Source organism: Pezoporus wallicus, unplaced genomic scaffold (genome assembly GCF_028554395.1).
Source record: "Pezoporus wallicus isolate ANWC-B61680 ecotype Strahan unplaced genomic scaffold, APGP_CSIRO_Pwel_v1 contig_8721, whole genome shotgun sequence".
Classification (NCBI taxonomy): domain Eukaryota; kingdom Metazoa; phylum Chordata; class Aves; order Psittaciformes; family Psittacidae; genus Pezoporus; species Pezoporus wallicus.
The window spans coordinates 1547695-1572032 of record NW_026635692.1 but is presented as its reverse complement, the minus strand read 5'-3'; the positions used below and the strand labels follow the sequence as shown (position 1 = coordinate 1572032).

General features: G+C 43.8%; 1 protein-coding gene across 16 annotated transcripts in view; it reads right to left on the bottom strand.

Annotated features, from left to right (window-relative positions):
- BBX (BBX high mobility group box domain containing) overlaps positions 1 to 24338 on the bottom strand; it is a 135153-nt gene that overhangs the window by 89382 nt on the left and 21433 nt on the right. For 4 of the 16 annotated variants that reach the window (XM_057397315.1, XM_057397314.1, XM_057397312.1 and 1 more), the window contains one exon: positions 11646 to 11729. The exons of 11 other annotated variants lie outside the window; for them this stretch is intronic. The gene's annotated coding sequence lies outside the window, so the exon portion shown is untranslated. Of the gene's footprint in view, positions 1 to 1520; positions 1642 to 11645; positions 11730 to 24338 lie in introns of those variants that run through there. One more of the 16 variants, XM_057397316.1, reaches the window with a different exon arrangement.

The following is a 24338-nucleotide window of genomic DNA, read 5'->3' as shown; positions in this document are numbered from 1 at the left end:
GTCTGCAGAGGGACGACAGCACCTCACTCAGCCTTTTCCCTGCTGCTGCTTGGTTCAATTCAGCCACTTGAGAGAGGACATTGAACTTACAATAGACCAGCATCACTTGGGCTCCCGACTGCTGCAGCAGCCCAACTAATCCCTGCAATGCCAGATGCCCTCGCAGCTGATAACCTGTACACATCCCAGCACGTCACTCGGGGCCCAGGAGAGCGAGAAGAGGGACCAGGCAGAGGCCAGCGAGACAGGACTGGCACACATGCACACACATGAATGCCTCTCCCTTTGCATAGTTCTAAATAAAATTAAGCCGCTTATGTCGTTTCCACTGCCAGATTAGCTCAAGCATGATAAGTTCACAATTCAGCTCAGTCGCCTCACTTTGATCCATGCTACATGCTGCCGCCTATTCCTATCTGCAACCATCACTGGCAACAGCAGGAAAAGTACCATAAAGCCAACAATAAAACACTTACGAGTAGATGTTAATGGGAACTACAGGATTAGGGCTTTTTTTTCTTTCCTTTATTTTTGTACATCTCACTAGTCCGATATTAACATGCTGCAGCACAATTTTATTTCTCTTGCTGCACAGAAGGGATTAAAGCACTGAATTCACCCAAACCAAGTCAGTTTAACTTGACGGTGATCAGCTTCTTCCCTAGCTTTGCTCCCGAGTCTTCCTCCTTAACCTTTCAATTAAGCAAAACAAGGGATCTCCGTAAGAGCCATGGCTTTTAAGTAAATAGATACAAACATGGAAATCTCAGAAAGCGAGTTAAGCAGAACATTCAGTGTAACCAGTAAAATAATGAAGAAGCAGCTAGAAGGATGGTAATGATTTAAGCAAATGCCAAAAACTTATTTCAATAGTTCTCCTCCTAAGTTTTGTCAAACTTCATTTACAAATCATTAATCCCATTTTAAGTTATGGGTCATGCAGTTTCCCTTTAGATCGCTACCAGATTGCTAGAGCATGGCTTTTAAATAACCCCAAAGTATAGGGTCTTGTAGCAGAAAAGATGGTAGGGGGGATAGGGAGGAAGGAAAGGATGCCTATGCATATACGTATATGTATGTATATTTTGAAATTGAGAGATCAGGAATGTTTGCAGATAAATAAAGAACTGCAATATATAAACTACCTATCTGCATTAATAGAAAGTAACTGAAAATCTCATACAGCAGCTGCTTTTACATCATGACTCTGACACATCCAAAGAACTAAACCCCAACACATCGCTGGGTCAACGTAAAAGGGACGTAGGTTTGAGTCAAGGAAATTCTAGTCCTGGTTTGCAAAGACCCAATTTAATCCAGAACTGCATTTTTGAAAGCTAATTCACAAGGGGGCTTTTGCACTTAACAGGTCTCAAGAGAGAAAAGGGAAAACTTCAGCTGAAGAAAGTTTCCAGGTGTGACAGAAGTGGACAGGCTGCTATGTCTGACCCTTTACTTCACAGTAGCTATACACACTTAATGCATATTAAGTATAAAACCAGAACTAGCACTATGCTTACCGTGAACAATGAAGGACTCAAACATTACACCTTCAAAGAACAATGTAAAACTCTTCACGGATCATGCCACAGTTTAGGGCCACGTCTCATCTCCATGGGATTCTTGGCTGACAAAACAATTGTGAAGAAATAAGCATCATCAGCCATGAGCGCTATTGTTTTATCCAGTCCATACTCTGCACCAGGAACTGGTCATATTTAATGGCAACTAATGGTATTCATTATTACATCTCAGGAATAAAAATGGTTGTCAGAGAAACATATGGAGCAACAACAGTATCACTTCATCACCTAATTACCTTGATAAAGTAACTACATGCTTAGTACAGACATTGGCAAATATTTGTTTATGGAACTGAAGCATCATTTATGCGGTCTCTAAATGACAGGAAGATCATTTAATCCTGAACACTGCAGGAGTATGCAGTGAAATCTGTGGGGACTTTGGGGGAATTCTCCCTGGGGTTTAATTTCTATACAGCCTGTTCAATTTTACTCCAGCTTAACAGGATCCATCCATCGCCAAGATGCAAAGAAGAGGCAAAACCAGCAGTTATGTTGCTGCTGGTTTGGGTGCTGGGTTTTTTGGCTTTGACTTTGGGTTTGGAGGGGGGGGATTTGGTTTTGGACATAAAACCAGGCAGCACTTGTCTTGTCAACAAGTAGTACAAATTGTAACATCAGCTTCTTCACATGGTCCTTGCCTCAGTGCATCCATCTAGCCCAGAAAGGAGGTCTGGACCTTTGTTTCGCAAACGCTTGCAAAGCACACACTGACAAACCTCACAAATCAGTGATCTGTACTGGTATATCATCCTGCTACTACTTCAACTCAAACCAAAAGCCATGTTAACGCTTCCTTCATGTGCGAGATATGTAACCCGTTTATTTGGGTGCATCTCATTCAGCACAGACCAAGCACAGTCCCCTCTCCCCGTACCAGCTCTTTCACCTCCACAGCTTTTATCAGCTCCGAGTTTACCTACCAGCAGGCTGAAGGAGTCATCTAGTGGCCACAGAGAATTCCTGCAGCCTCCCCAGCTCCTGCAGTCCGGCTCTCGGGATAATACTCATTTTTGAGCCCTTAAAGCCCATGCAGCACTGACAAGAGTCCACTGAAGGTCCAGTATCTGAACCATGATACGGTCCCAGCAGTTACACTGATGATGTTCCATGTTCACATTCCCTAAGCAGTAGTTTCCCACTTCTGGCCCACATCAAGGCCAAATTCAAGTTCTGACCTTAACCATGCCTGCCAGTAGATAGGGCTGTGTTGTTTCTAACCCGCATGCAGCTCACTGTTCCTCTTCAAGGACAGGCAAACAGATCTGCTGAATAACACTGCTGAACATGCAGAGCACCAGTTCAAGTGACAGTCTTGCCCACCAATTAAAGACCAAAGCAGCAGCACAGCAACCTAGCTAACTCATCTTACTTGGGTCCCATCCTTCCTCTACCACAAACTTACTGCATAGGTTTGGACACAGCACATACGTATTTAGGCAAGGTATTTCAATCATGGAAGAACCAGGTGCCTAATAACACACAAAACTCAGTAAGAGAACCATAGTACGTTAAACAGGTATTTGAAGTATGATTTAAACCAACACTTTGCTAAACAGTTATGAATAGCTTAACAGTCTTACTAAACTGCATCAAAATGTGTAATGCTTTGTCAGGTCTCTGTTCAACACCTCCAGTCAGCTAAGCTCCAGAAATACAAGGAGTATAGTTTTATCTGGAAACCTCAAACACCCATCCCTCAGACGAATGGCCATTTCATCAACATTAGAAATAAAGGTTTTATTGAACTTTTTATTCAACAACTTAGCTTGTTTCAAACTTGGATTCTGCCCCATTTTTGTTACTATGTGTTAACCTATGTCATCTGTGAAGTGACTGAACTGCAGTCCCCTTACCGAAGGGCAAGATCGTCTTAAGCTTCTTTTTGTTTCTGGAAATCACTTTGCTGCAACACGAATGCCGGGCTCTAGAGAAGGTGCTGCTACCCTTCCTTCACAGAGCAGGGATCTATTTACACCTTTTCTTTCTAAAGGCTTGCCCTGTTGCCCAGAGGTGAATCTAATGCAGATTTCAGGTGCTAAATATCCCCCCACCCCCCCAATTTTCTATCACAGACATACACTACCTATGCAGTTTAACATTTGCTTGGCAGCAGTGGCTTCCCCCTCAGAAACGGGTTCTTCGGATGTGCCAAAAAACTTCCTTAAATTCATCCTAAGCCTTCCTATGACTCAGAGCCGCTATCTGCCTCAATCATGTCAGTCAAAAAGGTGTCACCCAGCTTTCTTCATCGATCCCGTAAATCACCTGGGTAATTCAAGTGAAAAGTGCTATAAAAGCGCAGGGATCATTACGGTATGGTTAAGGAGCTCTGACCTACTTCAAGCTGTAGTTAGAAGTGGAAAACGGTGGTACCACAACTATACCAACAGGGGAAAGAAAGAAATGAGCCTTGTAAGCTTTAATGTCGAAGTAGAGAAGTTGTCTTCGAAATGGGGCGGCACAAGCAGCAGCTAAGCGATGTTTAGAGCTAGTACTGAGTTCAGCCACCCTCTGATGTCAGCTGGCAACACCCCCATCTTGCTTCACAGGTCTAGCAAATTAAATGTTGGTCCAATCTGCCTTACATGGAGGACGTGAAGAAAGACGGGCTCTAAAGCACATTTGCCTCTGCAACACAAGGGACACGTTACCCCTTCAGGTCCGTAAATGACCAAGAGCTGTTTCGTGCCACGCACTGCTCACGTGATGGAGGTGTCTGGAAGCTAGAATGCAGTTCTGCAGCGCTCTGAGGTTTGCACAAGCACGCTCTAGATCCATTTTCCAAGTTTTTAAGCAGGCCTAATTTGTATTGTCATTGAAAAAACATTGATATTCTGCAGTCTTACCTAGCCAACATCGTACGAAATGCAAGGCCACTGAAGACTTCCACACAAATGTAACTAGTTTTATTTCTTTATTTCATTCATGCATTTTACACACAAGATCCTCTTTGGAAAGAGCAACGAAAGAGTGGGATCACTACTGGTCTAAAGCAGTATGCCAAAACATTTCGCTGATGAAATGAGTAGTAGACAATAGCAGAGGTCTACTGATATAGACTGTGCTAAGCCAAGTCACATTGCCCTGTCTCACACCATGCTTTTAGTGAACTGCAAAGAGTGAATGAGGAACACTAACAGCCACAGAATCACAGAATAGTCTGGGTTGGTAGGAACCTTCAGAGGTCATCTGGTCCAACCTCCTGCAATCAGCAGGGACATAGAATCACAGAACAGTTTGGGTTGGAAAGGACCTTAAGATCACCCAGTTCCAACCCCCCTGCCATGGGCAGGGACACCTCACCCTAAACCCATCAGCCAAGGCTCTGTCCAACCTGGCCTTGAGCACTGCCAGGGATGGAGCATTCACAACCTCCTTGGGCAACCCATTCCAGTGCCTCACCACCCTAACAGGAAAGAATTTCTTCCTCCTTATATCCAATCTAAACTTCCCCTGTTTCAGTTTTAACCCGTTACCCCTTGTCCTGTCACTACAGTCCCTAATGAAGAGTCCCTTCCCAGCATCCCTATAGCCCCCCTTCAGACACTGGAAGCTGCTGCGAGGTCTCCACGCAGCCTTCTCTTCTCTAGGCTGAACAACCCCAACTCTCAGCCTTTCCCCACAGCCACTCAAGCCCACTTTGTCCAGCTATTACAAGAAAAATGCACACACTTTCTATATTACACACGCACAGACACACACACAAGCATATGCATTTCTGTGCATGTATCTTTATGTACTTTTCTGCAGGTGCATGCAAGATAAAAGCAAGCACCACGCAGCAGGCTGCCCTGCAAAGAAGCTATGCAGAAGACAAATAGTGGCAGACAGGAATAAAAAGCAAGAAACTGCAAAATACCACTGCCATTCTTAAAATACCTCCCTCCCTTTGCACACAGAATCTCCTTTGGAGCTTCTACTACTTCTTCATATGCAGATCAACCAAAGCATGGGTGTACTATGTTAGTGCTGCAAATACCTATGCTGACATGCTTCCTTTTGATAAAAAGGTTTATTACACTGATCAGGCTTTTATCACCCCAAAAGACGGCCATAAATTGTCCTTCCTAAAGGTCTTACACCACAGATTGCTTGGGAACGTTGGGTAGCTGCCCTCCCTCAGTATTTCACAAAGGGAGCATATTATACTCATCTTCCAGTGATGGCACCATTTTCCAGAATCATTTCCAGATATAATTCAAGGAGGCTGACCATCCTAAAAGAAACACATTACTGACTGAAGCCTGAGCATCTCAATACAGCTTCTCTTTGCACCTTCATTAGTCAGCAGAAAGCAGCTAAACAGTCAACTGAAGATGCCTTCCCTCTAAGGGCCCTGCCCTTCTATCATTCCTCAGCTTGCTACCTGCTGAATTCGCTGCCTATTGCGGGACAAGCTGAAATACCTCTCTCAGCACTGCCAGGAGCAAGGAATTTATCTGCTTTTATGTACTCTGTCAATCCATACAGCAGGAAATTTAATCAGAAGTAACAGCGTAAATTGCTGATAATACTTAAAGTACACTCACTTCTACTGAAAGCTCAGCCAGAAAGTCTCTCTTTTTCCTCCCTCTACCCACCGCTTTCACCAACGCAGCAATTCGGAGGCTTTGTCTCACCAGAGGTCCACCAGAGAGCAGATGCCTGTACCTGCTGTGAACATTTCAGCATTCACAGAGCAGAGGCTCGCACACAGACAGACCTTCAGTGAAAGCCCCCCCCCAGAACTCAGAAAGCCTCTGCCACAGACTTATTCCTGTTATTGTTGTGAATCAACCATGAACACCACTGGAGATGGGAAGGCTTCAGCTGTGTGGTTAGAATATGTCATGGTCATCTTCGAAGGGGGCCTGGCTAGCTGGCTGCCTTATTGCAGCCTTGAAAGGGGAAGAAACAGCTTAACTGTAGTAACTCCTTATTGGCCCTGACTAACAAGAACCTGCTTGAGTGGGTTCCACCAACACGGGAGGTATCGCCACTGACTGTCAGTGCGCACAGGTCCACACGGATGGATGCAGTTTTACCCAAGATGGATGCAGTTTTACCCAAGAAACTTCCAGGTGTCTTACACAGCTGATTGCTACTTCTGAGTTACTCCGTACACTGACAAGCTCCAGGGGGCATTTGGCCAAGTATGGGATGCTTGTAACTACCACTACTAACATTTTAAACTTCAAACACATACATTCTTGTAGCCAGCTGGAACAGGAAAACTCAATTAAATGATTTTCAGTTCTTCTACAGACAGTTCCACTTTTGTATTCATCTGGGAAATAAACATTTTGCTTGAACACCTGCATATAAAGTTATCCCTTCAATTGGAATGTATTTTAACCTCCCAGTACCATAAAAACCACTTTACCATGCAATAGTGATGTAACAGATAAAGGGGGAGGGATCCATTTGAGTAGCTTTGCTTTGCAGTGCATCTTGCTCCCCAAGAGTTGAAATAGGAGCATCTTTTGGAGATGCTGCCAGGGTTTCACCTCGGGTTAGCTGACCATCAGGGAAGACTATGTCCCAAAGCATTACACCACACCAGCGCCCTGCACCATCCCTCCACAGCCGCTATAGTGCTTCCCAGTGAGGCTCTGCCAGCAGCATCCCAGACAGAAGTCCATGGAGAACACTGCTGCCATTACACTACGACTATGCAGAGGGTGGGCACAACAGCATTAGAAGATGCTGCAACAGAGGCAGTAACTTCACATCCCCACCAGTAGAAGCTGTGTACTTACAGCTGGTCATGGCCCAGCTGCACCAACCAGCTCTTGTGGTGTCAGGTCCCTTGAACTTTGCTGTGATTTGCCTAACAAAGCATTAGTCTCATTAACTCCTTTCTCCATTTACAGCAAGAGAGACTTATTTTTCCCTCCAAAAGAAAGATATAATCAAACCAAAGTGCCAATTTTATATTTATTTTTTTTAAATGCTTGAGATTTTAGGGAGTTCTTTCAATCTCCTGGCGTAAGGCAACTGAACTTCCTGCTGTGCAAGCTTCACAGCAACACTTAGGTTTTCTTTCTCATCCTGAAACTATAATTTCTTGTGTTTCTCCTCCACAATTATGCCTGTTTTATATACAGTTTTCACTGGACAGCATCTATTCTGTAGCATAAGGTACTCTAAAACAGCACAAAAGACTCAATGTGCCACATTTTGTTACGGGTTTTCAGTTTACTTTGGTAGGGCAAGGGAAGGAGTAGGGATGGTATTTTCAACTCTAAACTCTCCTATCTGAACAGCTTCCAAGCAAAGCAAACATGGATCCTTTAATCCCTTGTCACAATCCGCTAGCACGGATTCCTGTACTTGCACAGAGTCTCACAGAGGGTAGCAAGGCCCTGAACAACCGTGCGGGTCTACACTAGCGCGTCTCAAAAGACGATCTTCATCTTGGGATGTAACATTTGACTACCCCAGCCAAAACACAGCCCCGGGGAATTAACGTAGAAATATCTGCTGCTGCTTTCTGCCAGCACCTGACACGTAACAAAAGCTTGAAAACCACTAACAAAAACTTCCTCAACTCCACAAATCACACACAAGCAGCAACAATTACCCTGCTACCAAAAAAACCCCACTCAAGTACTGGCCATTGGAGGTAAGCTACCTTCTCCTTTTGAGACATTCCACCCCCAGTTAAAATCTCAGAGCAACTCATCATATTAACAACGTACAGCATCAGCTCTGGACTTAATAATTTAACCAGCACCTTGAATCTCTTGTAAACTGGTATTCCGCATCCAGACAGAACTACCTGGCTGAAATCACCTATCAACACACTTACTGAAAGTCCCATGCAGCTTTTAAGAAGAGCCTGATATGTCGCAGGCTATGCTGGGTCACACAAAGGAAAGCTAAGCAAGGCATCACCCTGCTTCAGAAAGGATCACAGGAGAAAGATAAAAGCAACATCACAATTAAGACATTTTATCCTCAGCATCAGTAACCAGCTGATGCTATCTGCACTGGAAACTATCCAGACTGCACAATCATGTTTAAAAGATGCATATAAGTCCCCAGCAGAAGAAGTATTGACAATAGTAGTCTATTTCTGGAGATACATCCTCCTTCTCTTGCATTTTACTTAGCCTGCCCTTAAGGCTCTAGCTTGACAAGCTGTAAGATAGCATAAGCCAGCTCTGAAACCAAAAGCAGTCCTGTCCCCTGTCCTGCTCCTATTCCCCCCTCTTCTGGAGCAACAGAGCTGTGCAGTTCTCTGCTCTGATTCATGACTCACTATATGATCCCCCCCAATGGTGGTCAGTTCTACCTTTAGCAGACAGAAAGAGTTAAGCTAATATACCCCATTAATTTAGGTATGATCCCAGTCCAGTCCATTGCACAACTTCAAAAACAACCAGCATGACCCCATGGAGTAGGATGCAAGTGTCTGAGGCTGGGACTATTTCGTTTAGTGACTGCTGCCATTTAAACATGGTGCTTCACTATTACCTCTAGCAAATAAGTCTTATTCACTTCTTTGTCAGGGAGCTGTAGTTCAAATAACATATTGTACCTTCTATCATATGCAGTGAACTGAAGGTCAAAACAGACTCTGGGAGCAATACCCTTCACTCTTCATGCCTACCAATAAAGAGCACTTATTAATAGCCTTGTGAACGCTCAAACAAGGAAGGACCCAACCTGCAGAACTTCCCACCCCCCTTGAGTGCACCCCAAAATAACAAGTTCCCACAAGTTAACACAAGACCAGGTTGCAAAAATGGGACAGAAAAAGGAGCAAATGCTTTGACCCTACCCAGCAGCAAGGCTGGCAAATCAGTTATGAGCACAAAACCTGGAGCCACTGGTAGGAGCCCTTGACTCCACCGATCCAGGCTGGGCTTTTTTTTACAGCAACCTCTTATCAATCACAATGAAAATAAGCACAAAATTACTAAAGCAGCACAGAAGGCCAGCAGCTGCAGGGCTTGCTGCTTAACATCACACCCATGCTCTCAGTGCTGCAGTCTGCCTACTGCCAGAATGCAAGCAAAAAGGTAGTAACTTTGGCAAGGAAGAGTTGGGTACTTGGACCCACAAGGGAGATATATTTGCATCTATAGGATAAGTATATTTCCCACACATTTCTTGTGGAAACATTATCATTTAGAATTCCTTAGTATCAACACAAATGGGCATGCATCATCTAACTACCATACTGATGTGCACAGCACATAAAACGTCTTTAGCCATGGTTTTATCCCTGACTCATGACGTGGCACAGGGTTAATTTCTGGAGCACAGGTCTATACAAAGAAGTAGATTTAGCAGCAATGAACTTCCAGATTGCAGGAGGCAAAAACCACACAGCATATTATACCCAGCACCTAAAAGCAAATACAGATGATGCAGGGCCATACACGACTGGAAGTTTTATTATTACTTCCTATACAATACCCCTCCAGCACTACCCCAGTGGAGGCCACAGGCTGGGCAATAAAAGTGGTTTTATGCTTTTCTTTTGACTTTACACATTGATCTACAAAGCCTTAGAAGTGGTAAGTGTGGCCCAGTCATACAAAACACCCTGAATACACTCCCGCTTGCCCCACAACTGAAAGAAGGAGCGCTGATTTCCAACAAAGAAGAAAGGAAAAGTCAGTCACGGCCACAAATATTACCACAAATCAACCCCAGTTTGTAATTTGCTGCACCTCTCTCATTGTCCATCAAAATACATCAAATTTTGAAACTGAAGATTCCCAGAACTACTTCCAGCATGGCTACTGAGGAACTTCACTGTAAGAGAAGTAACCCTGACTCCCACAACCAATCCAAGCCTGTATCTGTTTCATTTTGTAGCAGAACCAATGAATTCAACTCGGCATCACAGAAAACAGCTACTCAAAGTGTGTGCTCTGGTCTGGATCAAGGGCACAGGCAATTCTGGTCAGACCTGAGAGCTTGGGTAACAGCAAGCTACCCAAGTAGGCTTGGTACCCAAGCCAGCAGCATCCAATGCCAGGCTGGCCCACCAGAGCTACGTGTTTTGAGTAGCTTCTTATGGACAGTTCTCTGCAAAACCACTCAGGGCACCATGGTCAGAATGAACAAAGAGGTCCCATTAATCTGCTTGTTAACAGGCAGTAATGAGAAAGCAGCAAAAGAAGGGTACCACACCACAGAGTAAGTAGCAACCTGCCACTAGTTACGGATTACCAACTTCAGAGCGCCAATAGAAGGTATAGAGGGAATGATGCTCACCTGTTTAACAGGTTGGAAATCTTATTTTGTAATACATACAAATGCATTTTGTGTGAAAAATACATTTTGTGTGTAAAATACATACCGTGGTATTTACATTCTTCACTCCGTAAAGAAAAATAAAGACAATAGACAAATAAAACCCAAACAAACCCAAACCCAACCAAAACAACCAACCAAACCCAAACTGCAAATTGCAACAATGTAAGAAGCCACATTTCTATAGGAGTTACTCGTTTGTCACAACAGAGATACTGGTCCAAAAAATCCACTTCTCTCTCAATCAACCTGCCTTCCATCCTGAGGGATGCTTGGCAATTGGAAAAAGAATTCTGGGGGTTGTTTCCTTTTTGTTTTTCCTGTCTATGAACTTATTTCCACACATTGTAAAATCCTGTCATTCCCTCCTATGCCTCACATCATTCTAGACCCACAGGCATTACTACATCACTGTGAAGTCTCTTTCTGGCATAATTCAATCCATCTAAAAGTTCTGAAGCTACCCCAGTGTTTTTTTTCTACTGTAAGTGCTTTAGAGTAAACCCCATCTTTACCATCTGTCCTTTATGGCTATATTTATATATTTATATTATGGCCATATCTATTTACACTTTTCAATGAAAGAAAAATTAATTTAAACACTATAAACTTTCAGGGACCACAGTTCTTTGCCACAGCAAAATCCATCACTTCCTGACTATACTCCATTACAGTATTAGCAGGAGCAAAAGCATCTAATCAGAGAGCGTAACAACATAATTGCTCATGTCTTGTTCCTGAAGCCTGGGTAGGTTGCGACTTCTGGTCCCACCTCCAACAACTCCGTGATGTAAAACCAGCACTCACCTCCTTCGCCTTCCACGGTCACAGAGCTGGCACAGAAATGCTTTCGGTGCAGCAGTCTACCATTCTGCCTACAGCTCTGGTTCGCTGCAACAGAACAAAATCACCATGATACTGCTTTTCCAGCTTGGCGCGTTCGCCTGTCAGAGAAAGAGCCTGCAGCCACCCGTAAGAACCAACTCCACACCGATGAAAATAACTCTTTCAGGGGAGGAGGAGCAGCGTTCGGAGGAAAATGAAAAGCAGGAAGCTGATCTCAGCAGCGCGGGGAGCACGGACGGGGCGGAGCAGAGGCACGGAGCGAGGAAAAGTGGAGCAAAGACTCGCTGCTTATAGCTTGGTTTTGGCAGTGGGACCGAACACCACCGCATTACTGAAATACCAGCGTTACAGCTAACGCGGATGCCATCAGCGCCCTGCTCCCCGCACACACCCCCCCCCCATCCCACCGCATGGGCTAGCGCTCACCGCACAGGTAGCTGGCCCTGCACAAGCAGACACTCACCCTTGACATCCTCCCCGCTGGCACCACCAGCCCCCAGCCCCAGCATGCATCCCGACCCGCCCCAGCCCTGGGTGAGAGCTGCCCATGGGCCCCACACGCTGCTGAGCCCTCTTTCAGGCGCGCGCCGGGGGGAGAAGGCACATCCCGCAGGATGGATACCACGCTCCTCCTCTTGCCACTGGAGAAGAACTCTTATTGCGCATTAAAACCAGCAGATGATGGTATGTTCTGAAAGATCAAACTGCCACGTTTTGTGTGGAACTAACTTCTTTTGATGAAGTTATAATAAAACAAGGCAGGGGGGATATTCTGGAGCTTCAAGAACCGCCAGGCTTTTCAAGCTACAATTCAAACCGACACCAAGCAGGGCTTTAACTTGGCAACAGCATCTCCCACCTTGCATGAACCCCCTCTCTCAAAGGCACATGCTAGCCCCACTAAGCAGGCTGTGGCAGCTGGGTTCCCCCAGGAGAGACAATTCTGCTTGCTCCTGCAGCATGGGCCACCCTCACCTGCCCTCCTGGCCTCTGCCATAGTGGGGCTGCATCTGCCACATGCCATGCTGCCCCCACGTTCCTCAGGAGTGAGGTTTGTTCCTATCTTTAGGGTAGCATTACAAAACCACACATAAAAGAGCGATATATAACGTTCTATAATAAGAATTATAGAGCACAGAAAATGAAGTGTCAAGGTAAAGCCAAAAAAGACACAAGGCAAAGGTGGACTGACTACCACGTGAGCCATCAGCCACTGTTTTACAAGAGGAATTAAAACCCAAACTGGAAAACAGCACGTCAATGGATCTTCCCAACTCACACAGCCAGGACCTGACCTATACATTTCAGCCAAAGGCACACAATCCCTATGCATTTATGGTTTTTCTAAATGAGACTGTGGAGATCAGCAGGGAGAGTATTCCTACACAGACACTTGTCTCACTCTCTATCAGCTCACAGTATTTTGCCTCATTAGACTGGCAAGGCAAGATGTGCAGGTATTTTGCACTGGTGGGTATGGAGGGGACCAAATTAACAGTTCATCAGCTTAAGACAAGTTCTTATACTTTTGGAAATCCCATCCATGTCCTCTACACTAGTCCTGACAGCAGAAGGGAAAAAGAAAAGCAAGGCAGGCAACCAATTTTATCTTTACTGCTTTCATGTATTTTCTCTTCTCTGCTCAATATAGGAACCTGTAGCATGTCTTTAACTCACATTTGGAAGATCCCATTCCAGAAGCTTATGACAAAGCATTTAATGATGCCTTTGAAATTCACTGTGCCTTGTTCGCTTTCTGACACTGTTTCAAAGTATATCCTACACACAAGTCTACAGTCAAATCCCAACTGAGCTGGAGACAACCTCACTTCTCTCCCTGCCTCTCTGCAGGGCCTGATGGCCTTCACTTCCATGAGTGGACAGACAGGACTCACGCCTTCATCTTCAGACTTCCCAGTTCACAGCCTACCTTCAGTGACTGCATTTACCGTAACTCCTCAGGCTGTAAGCTGAAGGTCACTGATGCAGACATACATCCCCATCTACAGCTACCCTGATGGCGGAGTCAGCAGCGACCAAATGGATGCAAAGCCTCACTGCAGTGTCTTCAGGACTGCAGCAACATCAGACTAAAGGCAGGCTAAATCCCAGTATGCAGCCTAGGTCAGCCAGGGTACGAGCAGCAACACACCAGGTCCTATCCACCTTAATGTCAATGCAATGTCTGCACTAGTGTCCATGTAGCTTGGCAGCTTTATCCTTTTTGTCTCATGGAGAACTCACCCATTCTTTTGGGGGTAACTACTAGCACTGAAGTGACAGACAGCTGCTTCCTTACTAAGAAAACATACAGTTTAAAGCCAGAACTAGATCAGAACTGGAAATGCAATTTATACACTCGGCTGAACAGATTTAATGAGTATTAAAGCCAAGAATCCACAAAACCTGCACGGGGTATTGTGGTCCTGTGTGACCAACAGCAGGCAAGGTTAAAATACAGGTAAGAGCTCAACTTAAGAGAAACAGCAAAGATACTCCCAACCCTTTTCCGATATAATTCCTGTTACAGAAATGCCTGGACATCTCTTCAAATCAAAACCTACACCTGTACAACATCACTCACAGCTCCGGGACCCTACCACACCAAACGAGCTCACAAACCCACCTCTAATCCCGGGATTATTCTATGAATTTCAGAGAAGCTGTTTCCTACCTGAAGGGAGATTCTATAGCACTGAGTACTGCTTTTCCGCTGCTATTCACGCTGATACTTGGTTTTGAAAGGGCACTTCCCAGCTCTCACAAATACCAGACAGATATGCTGTTGCTAAACTGTACTAATCCCTTCCTCCTCTCTACTTCTTCAGTTCAAGCACACACACACACCAGTGAGAGTATTTCATCAGATACAGAATAGCAATCTCTGACACTCTTGATATGACAGCCCAAGTTAATTTATTCCAGCAACCTCAGAAACATCAGAAGCGCTTAAAAGAAGTATTCTTAGTTACTACATAAAAATCATTCACCAATTTATAAGGTTCACTAACAAATCACTTAAGGCACATCTTTAACTTCAGCAGTGTCAGTCTGTATCTTGACTAAAGGCCAACGCATTCATGTTTTTAAGTCACTTGCTAGTAGTTAGTTTGCAAACAATTTTAAGCGTTCTGAAAGACCCTCCTCTATGAGCCCCCTTTAGTCTTTTATTACTGCAAGCATTTCATCCTTACGATAACAGACCATTCAAAGAAAAAGCTGAGGGCACTGCACAAAGTATTGCCTTGTTTACAGTACAAACCCCTTCATTTCTTTGACTTTCTACGCAAGAAATTTCCTTGAGAAACTAGAGCAGCATCTGCTTGCACGGCAAATAATCACTCTCTGCTTCTTTGCTCTTCCCAACTTCCCTTGACTGAGGTCATCGAAGCAACGAATGCATTTTAAAAACCTGTGTTTACCATCAGCAGGAGTGTGAAAGCCACTGTAAGGCAACCATTCTTCTCCAAGTAAAACAGTTTGGGCTTAATGCTGCCAAGCAGTTAAGGCTTGCTTAACTTAAGATCTTTGCTGCCTAAGTGTTAGCACCCTGTCCTCAGGCCTCCGACTTCACTACAGATACAGCAATAGATCAGCAGTTCTTGTACTGCAGTCATTATTTCCTATGGGCCTGAAAAAGTAACTAAGAAGACGAGTCCATTGTTGGTAGGCTTACATTTGTTTTTCAGGCATCTCTTATCATCTACAGGATACTTTTTTTAGTGTTTTTAAAGTAAAAAAGTTGAAACCCCACTACTTTAAATTGTGCCAGCTTTTTTCTCCCAGGGAGAACACAAATCTTTTGAAAGCCTGAAAACAGCTATGAAAAGGGATCATCTGATGTATAATCATCTTTTAGCTGCTAGACGAGATAAAAACCTACCTCAGAAAGAAGGCATGAAGTAGGAAGCAACAAGCACTTACAAGTATACGCACTGCTGTGCTTCAAACTCATTCTCATACACTTAGAAGTCCAGGCACATTCAACCATGTAGTTATTCTGCACCGTTTTAACATTAACTTGAAGTTTTTGCCTTGCTTAAACTACAGCTGTCAAAAATTCAATGGTATGTGCCATTTCTGGCCTCGCACCCCCTACATGAAAGTCAGGCGCACACCAACCTGTCTCCACATCCATTTAAACCAAGCCAGCATGGAGATCGTTTGATCATAAATTTACCCACCCCATCACTAAATCTAAACGAAGTTACTGCTCAGCTCAAAGTGGATACAATCTCTCAATCCAACACTTATGTAACTCTGCAGTACCACACAGTTAACAGAACGCTAACCAGATAACTTAACTCATAAACCACCCTAGAAAACGCCACCAACAATCTGTGTATTCAGAAACAGCAGAATCACCACTTTAATGATTCCTAGGTCTCGGCACTACTTAGAAGTCACACCACGTATTTTCATATATGCACACAGAATAATAGGACCATGAAATGGTTCGAGTTGGAAGGGGCCTTAAAAGATCATCTAGTTCCAACTCCCTGCCACAGGCTTGCATGCACCAAAGCTTTCTGAGCTATGTAGTACATTAAAAGCATATACATGCAACAACAGATTTCCATCACCAGAAAGCCACTGCTCTGTTACCTACTACACACCCCCACGTATCACAAGTGTCAGAACAACTGCAGGTACAAATGTTATACCTAAATAACATGTAAAATACCCAAGGCAAAAATCCTACCACAAGCAGCATGCTCTCCCTTCTTGCCTCTCCTCCCACTGCCACCATGAAGTTAAATCCCAATTCTCTGCTATAGGTGCACTCAGATGCTAACATACAGTGTGACAGCATAAAATCCTAGCACTGCTGCTCCCTTTTTAGCTTTACTACAAGATACTGATAAGCTTAGAGATGCTGAGGTTTACCTCTTGCAATGTAAGATCACGCATTACCTGTAGCACAAACACCCCACCCCATTTCCAGTGTCACAATTTCTTCAAATGAGGAGGGTTTAGTTTTTGCCTTAAGAATAATGAAAGCTGCTCTCCATGAGATGAAAATGCAAATCAGACTTTTAAAAAGAAACCTGCCTTCGTATAATCGCCTCTATTTCCTAGTACTATCAGAAGCAATTTATTAGAAAGACATATACTTCTGTATTTTAAGACAACCCCGTTTTCTTCCTCGATGTACTGCTGCAATATCCTGTAAGCATATTCTTAAAAGAGACGCAAAGGTTCCAAGAGCAGTTGCAAAGAAAGCTATTTCGCTCTGCTAATTTGCATCAAGTTTTATGGTTCCTATCTTCCCTCCTAAATGGAAAACTAACTGTGATAAAACATGAAGCCCAATTAGAAACAGCCACTACACACAACTATTTATGTGAATGATTTCCTTTAGACTATGTGTAATCGTTTTTACAGAATCCTTTAGTGTTTGGGCCAAGTACTGTCAGGGTTTCTTCGGAGGAACAACTTCCTCCCAGCTTCACATCTCATTCACTGATTACTTCACTGAATTCCAATCTTGACCATTTATAAATCTTTCAGATTGAATTTATCTTCATGAAATTCTGGAAAACCACTATGGCAGCCCGAGCCCTGCATTCAGCGTACACTTGTGGTTTTCTTCAGGTCACAGTATTAGCTTGCACATTAGAAAGCCCAAGTCTGGCACTTTCCATCTGAGGGGGCCCAGGTACCCCACATGGGTACACCAGCACACCCCACTGCTTCAACAGCAGCGAGGCATCCCTGGGAAGCAGAGCTGCTCCAAGGATGGGTGGCTCTAGCCAAGGCCATTGAAGCTGCGAGCAAGGACAGAGGACTCCTCCCAGGAAACACAAGAGGAAGGCTATGGCAGTAAGAAATCACTGTGTGAATACAGTACCCAATGTGCAAATCCAGCAAACACATTTTTCAGCCATCCCTGTGGATTTATGAGACATCACCCTATCTTTAGCTGTTCTATCAACAACTCCTCTGAAGGGCTGTAAACAAACTGAACTGAAGGTGCTTCTGCAAAACCATCAATTAGCCTCAACTAATTGCAAACTCACTTAAAAACCCCCAAAACACCAGACCATGTCATCTCCAGTAATAAGTGTTGCTTAGGGTTTTGTGCACGCGAGCTAAACATTTGCTGCGACATCTCTTGTGATGATGCCCACTCTTATCCAAAGACCTGACACCAATGCAAGATGTATGAACCAGTGGCTACCACACAGTCTTCTCTAAGAGTTTCTCTACGTTTTGTCAGTGCATGATCTAAAACTAAATGAGTAACTTTCCTCATTCAATCAAACAAAAAAAAAAGAGCCTCTTTTTTCCTCTCCAGACTGTGGTTTTCTCCCTTGGTGTCTGTGTGGGACTCTAAAGCTAAATGAAGTTTCTACCATGCAATACTTTACTATAAAGGAATAAAAAAAAAGAGATTACCAGCATTCAAAATTCACATTTTACTTCAAACACCACCACTCCCTAAGAGATACACCAAACTTCTTTTACACTCTAGGTTCAGACACCAAAAATCAATGCACTACCGCAAGAACTGATTGATGCACATGTAAGTACAGCGAACCTTATCAGCAAGGAAAATCATACAGGCTTCCTGCATTCACAGCTAAAACACATCTGTGGGACACCATGGAAGAGGGTGAGTCTCTTCCTGCCCCGCCAGCATGGATGCAAGGAATACAGATGCCAATCTACACATCAGCTACCTGACAGTATAAACACAGTAACAGCATTAATATATCGGCCCTTCTATAATATACAAGCAGCTTTTAAGGCGTGGTGTTTTGTTCCTAACTGCCAAGAAGAGAAAGTTTAAGATAGGTCACTCGTTACCAAAGGATGCAATTCTTTACAGATCCACACACATCCTTAAGTCAATGCAGAACATAAAACACTAGTTGTTATGGTGCGTAACTGGCTTGCCAGTAACACAAATTCTCCTATTCCTGCATCTGTCCTGCACTGTTTAAGTTAAACACAGATTAACAATAGCAGCTATTCACATGAAAACCTCACTGCTATGAAACACCATGGATGCAGAACTGACCCACTGCTACTTCTGCTGCCGAGGTGCTTTAAACTGCTACAGAAGGGTCCTATGCTCCTGTTAAACTTTAAGGAAGCCATCAGCTGCATCCCTGTGTCTCCCATCGAGCCAACCACCACTGCTGCTCTCTGGTACATCCAGGAGGAGGACAGACAGAGAAAGCAGCTGCTAGTTTTCGTGCTGAAAACACCTAAAGAAGGGCAAGTACATTCCTCTAGGAGCAAGAGGCTGCTGTTAACAACTGACCTGGAGAAGCTCAACATCTCCTCCAACATTCGTGTTTCTGCCAAAGCAATTCCACTATTACAATCTGACCTTCTGACTTTGGTGTAGGTGCAGGTGTGAACTTAACTGCATGGTTTGTAGACCAATGCAGTGTATGAACCACACAGACACAGTAATTCCCTGTCAGCAGATGCTTAAATCTTCAGCTGTAAATGCTGTATTGATTATTATCCTTTCTTTTAATTCTCATTTCCCTTTTTCTATACAAGAGTGGAGGGAGGAGAGGGGAGAGTGTTAAACACGGCCCTAAAGGATTATGCCCCTATAACAGCACACAGGTTGGTCCAATAATGGCAGAACTAGTCAGCCATCATATGTACAGTTTCTTTGAATTTGGACATTCCTGACTTCCTTGAAGTCACTAAAAGATCAACTTCATCTGCTTAGCAATGAGTACTAAACAGCACTAAATCAACTGGCACACACTACATAGAGACAAACACAGGTAACTTGGCCGCAGTGCTGACTTACTTCTGCGTTTCACATACACTCCCAAGGACACTAGTTTTCCATTACAGTTTCTCTAAGAAAAGGCAGAATTTCCTTAAGGAAATAAGGAAGGGCAAAAATTGTACCCTGAGCACCAAAGGCAAGACACTCACCCTCCCCTGCCTTCCCATTCCTGTAAAATCCAAGAACAAGCCCTCCGAGAAGCAGTAATATCCCCAACTAGTTGTCACCTCCAACTACAGCAAAGCTTTCAATCCAAATAAATACTAAGTTCATTGAGTCATAATTTCCTAAGAGAAAGTACTGTTTTCATCATCCAGTGCTATAAAAGAATTCCATAAACAGGATCTGCAACCTGCACGGGTAAGAAGAGTTATTAACTGCAGCCTAACCAGATTCTGCATCTTGAAGGAATGTCCAAGACGTGCCCTCACTGCACCAACTATCAGTGACTGACCCCAAACACTCCAGATGGTTTCAGCAGCCCTAGACACACAAACCTGGTTTAAACCAGCTAATCGAGTGCAAGGAGCTTTAACTGCAGCAGCCCAGTGCAGCTCTGCAAGAGTTAATTTACCCTTAGCGCAAGTTAAATCACTGGGCTCCCCTCTATCACTGCCAAACCACTTCTGAAACTTGTTCTACCTAACTGGAAGCACACTCAGGTAACTACAAAACACAGTGATCTACAACCCCAGACGTATCCTTAAGGTTTTATCCACAGGTTGGATTTTAAAATGCTGCATTTTAACAAGGTGATTCTAAAAAGTTGGGAGTAAATAATGTTTTGAGTTTTGCTTTGAAAGACCTCATATACTGCACAGCCAGCTCTCCAGATCCCAAAATCCCTCAAATCCAATTGCAAATCAGCCCTGGGAGGGATGCAGAAAACTCTTAGCTTTGTTGGTAAACAGGCAGCATATATTTTCTTGTTTGTCTCGCTGGACTCTGAATGGAGCTGGGCATTTACCAGAGGCCAGCGATGCCCTGCATTCCCAAGGAGGTCATGGAGAGGAGAAAGCACTCAGCACCTCAGTAGGGGATCTGGTGGATGGGATGCTTCCAATTGTCCCTGAATTAACTAAAATCAACAGAACGGTTGAGACATTTAAACAGGGTTTGGCAGATAGGGAGGGAAGACCCTGGGTTTCCTGGAAGAAGACACATTGGAAAGGCACATATCCCGTGTAGTCCCCGTCACCTTCCACCTCTCTTTCCTCTGGTAATACTGTGATTAATTTGGAGTTATAGAGCAGTTGCCATCAGCTGCCAAGCTATTCAGTAATATTTGCTAAGCCTCCCAGTACCCTGTAACAATTTTAAGTACACCACAAAGCAGATACCTCTCGTGACCATTTATGTATCACCGCTGACAAACACAGCCCCGTACCCACTATTGTCTAGAAAGCCACCACTACGCCCAGTAAGACATTGTCACCACACACTCTGAAGCCTTTTTCGGCATTGACTCTGTGGTCAAACGAAAGCAAGCTGCTCGCAGTACTCTTTATACCCTTGGAATTACCACAGTCACTGACCTTTTGTGCAAAAATAAGAATCGAACTTTGCCTTGCTGTAGTACTCTGAAGAGGCAGTGGCAGCAAATTCGCTGCAAGCCACATTAAGTTCCACATTTGTGCCATACAGCAACTGCGCTTAAAGAACACTGTTGAACACAAAGACACCTTGATAATATATGATCCCCTGTCTTAAAGTTTAAAACTGATTTATCGTATTTACGTTCAGGTATATGGGGACATCTGTAGCATTTCAAGTCAACAAAACTGACCCACTGCTTCTGAGCTGTAATGGGAAGGAGGCATCCAACTCATTCCCATGGCTGTAAATTTCAAACAGAAGTAACGACAGACATAGCTAACTTTGTTTCAATAAGCACCAACTGCTCTAATGACTCACAGCTGATTGCCATTGAATTTAAATACCGATAGTCCAATCTTATCGATACACAACTGTGTAAATCCTGTCCATTTTCAACTGCACAGATTTCAACAGTGTGCTCATCAAATGCTGAATCCTTGCTCAATTATTTACTTTCCTAACCATTATTTTAGGATTTTTAGGTAAGAACTAGATTTCTTTTCAAAGAAAAGAGAAAGGAAAGCAAATGAAAGGTGCAACCACTGGAAATCACATTTCCATCTTTAAATTCTACGTATAATCTGATTACATCCGCTGAAATTATTCAAGTCAGCTCTAACAACAAAACCTTTTGTTTTCCTAAATTTCAGGCATTCCTGCAAATAAGAGTATAAAAAGAAATGCTTCTGAAGCTCCCATATTTTGGCAAGACAATGGAATTGCTGCTTCTTTATGGCAGCTGCTGAAAACACCCATGTCTGCACCTTGTCCTGTCAGCCAAAACAAGGGTAAGTATTCCACTATACATGCTAGTGCAACAGGTCTGCAAGTCACTACAGAAGTAACTTTAAATGTTCTTTATTTGCTTCCATTACTGCTAGAAAAAGAAACAGCACTATTTCATACGCAGGCACAGAAGAATTTTCACTCAGTTCACCTGGCATGGCTATTCCAGACATCCCTATCACACATCCTTAACTGTTTTTCTACAGCAAAGTGAAAGAAATTGACACCAAGCTGGATGAGAGAAACTGAAATTTCGTTTAAGAGTTGAATTATTTTTACTCCTAATACCTGTCTAGTGGCTAAGACAGATCCCCATTCTCAATTTCACCTTAGTCCTACTGAACTGCATTGTCTGTCCACATAAACACAGTTGTCCATATTCCCCAAAATACCTGGCTAATATCAGACCTGTCCGTTCATTAAAACAATACAAATGGATGCTTACTGATTCAAAATAAAACCCCTTAACACAAACCAAGCATTCACAAGTCTCAAAACTAGTGGTCCACTGAATCAGGGCCAACCACTTCATCTTACTACTGTTTTGTTCAGTCACTTGTTTCAATTAAATCCTTGAATTCCAAAGGTTTCTTACAAGGCAGGCCAGAGAGACTTGACAAAAATGGGAGACTCAGAACTCAAAGTGCAACGTTAACTACAAGCATATAATCATAGGTCTTGAATCATGCCTTCGATGAGACATACTTGATTATCATGGCAGGGGGGGTGGAACTTGATGATCTTGAGGTCCTTTCCAACCCTAACTATTCTATGATTCTATCTGTCTTGCCCTTTTACAGTGCTTTACGTCCTGATCACAGAATGTTTCAGGAGAACATTGACCATCAGCAGGTTAAGTGGCTACATCAGCAAGAAAAAGGGAAACAAGAACTCCAGCAGCCAACAGAAAGGTCAGGGTATTGGGAAGAGAAAGGAATACATTTCAGCCTTATGCTCTACATACTAGCCAACACAGTACCACTGGTTAGGACGAACTATGTCCACAACTTACAACATCCTCAAACTTGGATAGTCTTAACGTCACTTTCACTCTTCAGTTACTAAAGAATAACACCCCTGCGTCCTCGCTGGAGCAGCAGAGAATTCCTTTACTTCCACAGTCCCTCAGCCCTGGCTGCTGCGTCCCACCTCGTGATCAGCGTTCCCATGATGCCAAGGTGAGTCCGCAAGTTGAGAGGTGCTCAGTGCCAATCTGTTACACTCTGAACCTCACACACCAGCAAGCTCCTGCGTGGTTTCATCCCTGCTCTCCCTTCACAGATGTGACAAGCAAATTACCACCCCCAAGTGGAAATAAAGGACCTCTCTGTTGACAGCGTAAGAATGCTTGAGCTTTCTCTTTTGAAGTAAAATTCTTGAGGACAGGATCTTGTTCGTTTGCCCAAATTATTCAGAAGCCAAAGAAACACCTACACAAGATATGGGTTTGAAATTCTGGTCTAACTCGCTCATGATTCAAACGCATGCACCCAGCAAAACCTTTACTTTCCTTCAGAGCACAGGTCTAGTATAGAACAGTTAGCTCCTGCCACCTTGTGGGACTCCACGGATTTCCCCGAAAGCTCCTTTCAGCAGCGAGCTGGTCACTTCAAACAAATAAACATTCAGGAGTTACTGCCCTTGTGTTTCATCGTGGTCAATGTTCAAATCAGATAAATACTTATGGACAGGGTATGGCATTTTACTTATTTTCTGGTTCACATGGTTGAACTGCCCCTCTACTCTGCTCTCGTGAGACCTCACCTGGAGCACTGTGTGCAGTTCTGGTGTCCTCAACATAAAAAGGACATGGAACTGTTGGAACAAGTCCAGAGAAGGGCCACGAGGATGATCAGGGCACTGGAGCACCTCCTGTATGAAGACAGGCTGAGGAAGTTGGGGCTGTTCAGCCTGGAGAAGAGAAGGCTGCGTGGAGACCTCATAGCAACCTTCCAGTATCTGAAGGGGGGCTATAGGGATGCTGGGGAGGGACTCTTCATTAGGGACTGTAGTGACAGGACAAGGGGTAACGGGTTCAAACTTAAACAGGGGAAGTTTAGATTGGATCTAAGGAGGAAATTCTCTACTGTGAGGGTGCTGAGGCACTGGAATGGGTTGCCCAGGGAAGCTGTGAATGCTCCATCCCCAGCAGTGTTCAAGGCCAGGCTGGAGAGAGCCTTGGGTGACATGGTTTAGGGTGAGGTGTCCCTGCCCATGACAGGGGGGTGGAACTGGATGATCTTAAGGTCCTTTCCAACCCTGACTATTCTATGATTCTATGAATTAGTAATCTTACAGAGAGTGTTTTACATATTTCAAAATCTGCCAAGAATCCTAAGTTTTGGGAGCTGATGTATCCAAGTTTAAAACAACACTCTGATCAAATACTTGTCACCAGTAGTAAACCTCACATATCTGAACCACATTCCACATAGAAATAATATGAATTTAGGCTGAAAATCCTTGCAGTCAGGTATAATTTTAGAACCCAGTAATAATCTCAGTCTTAT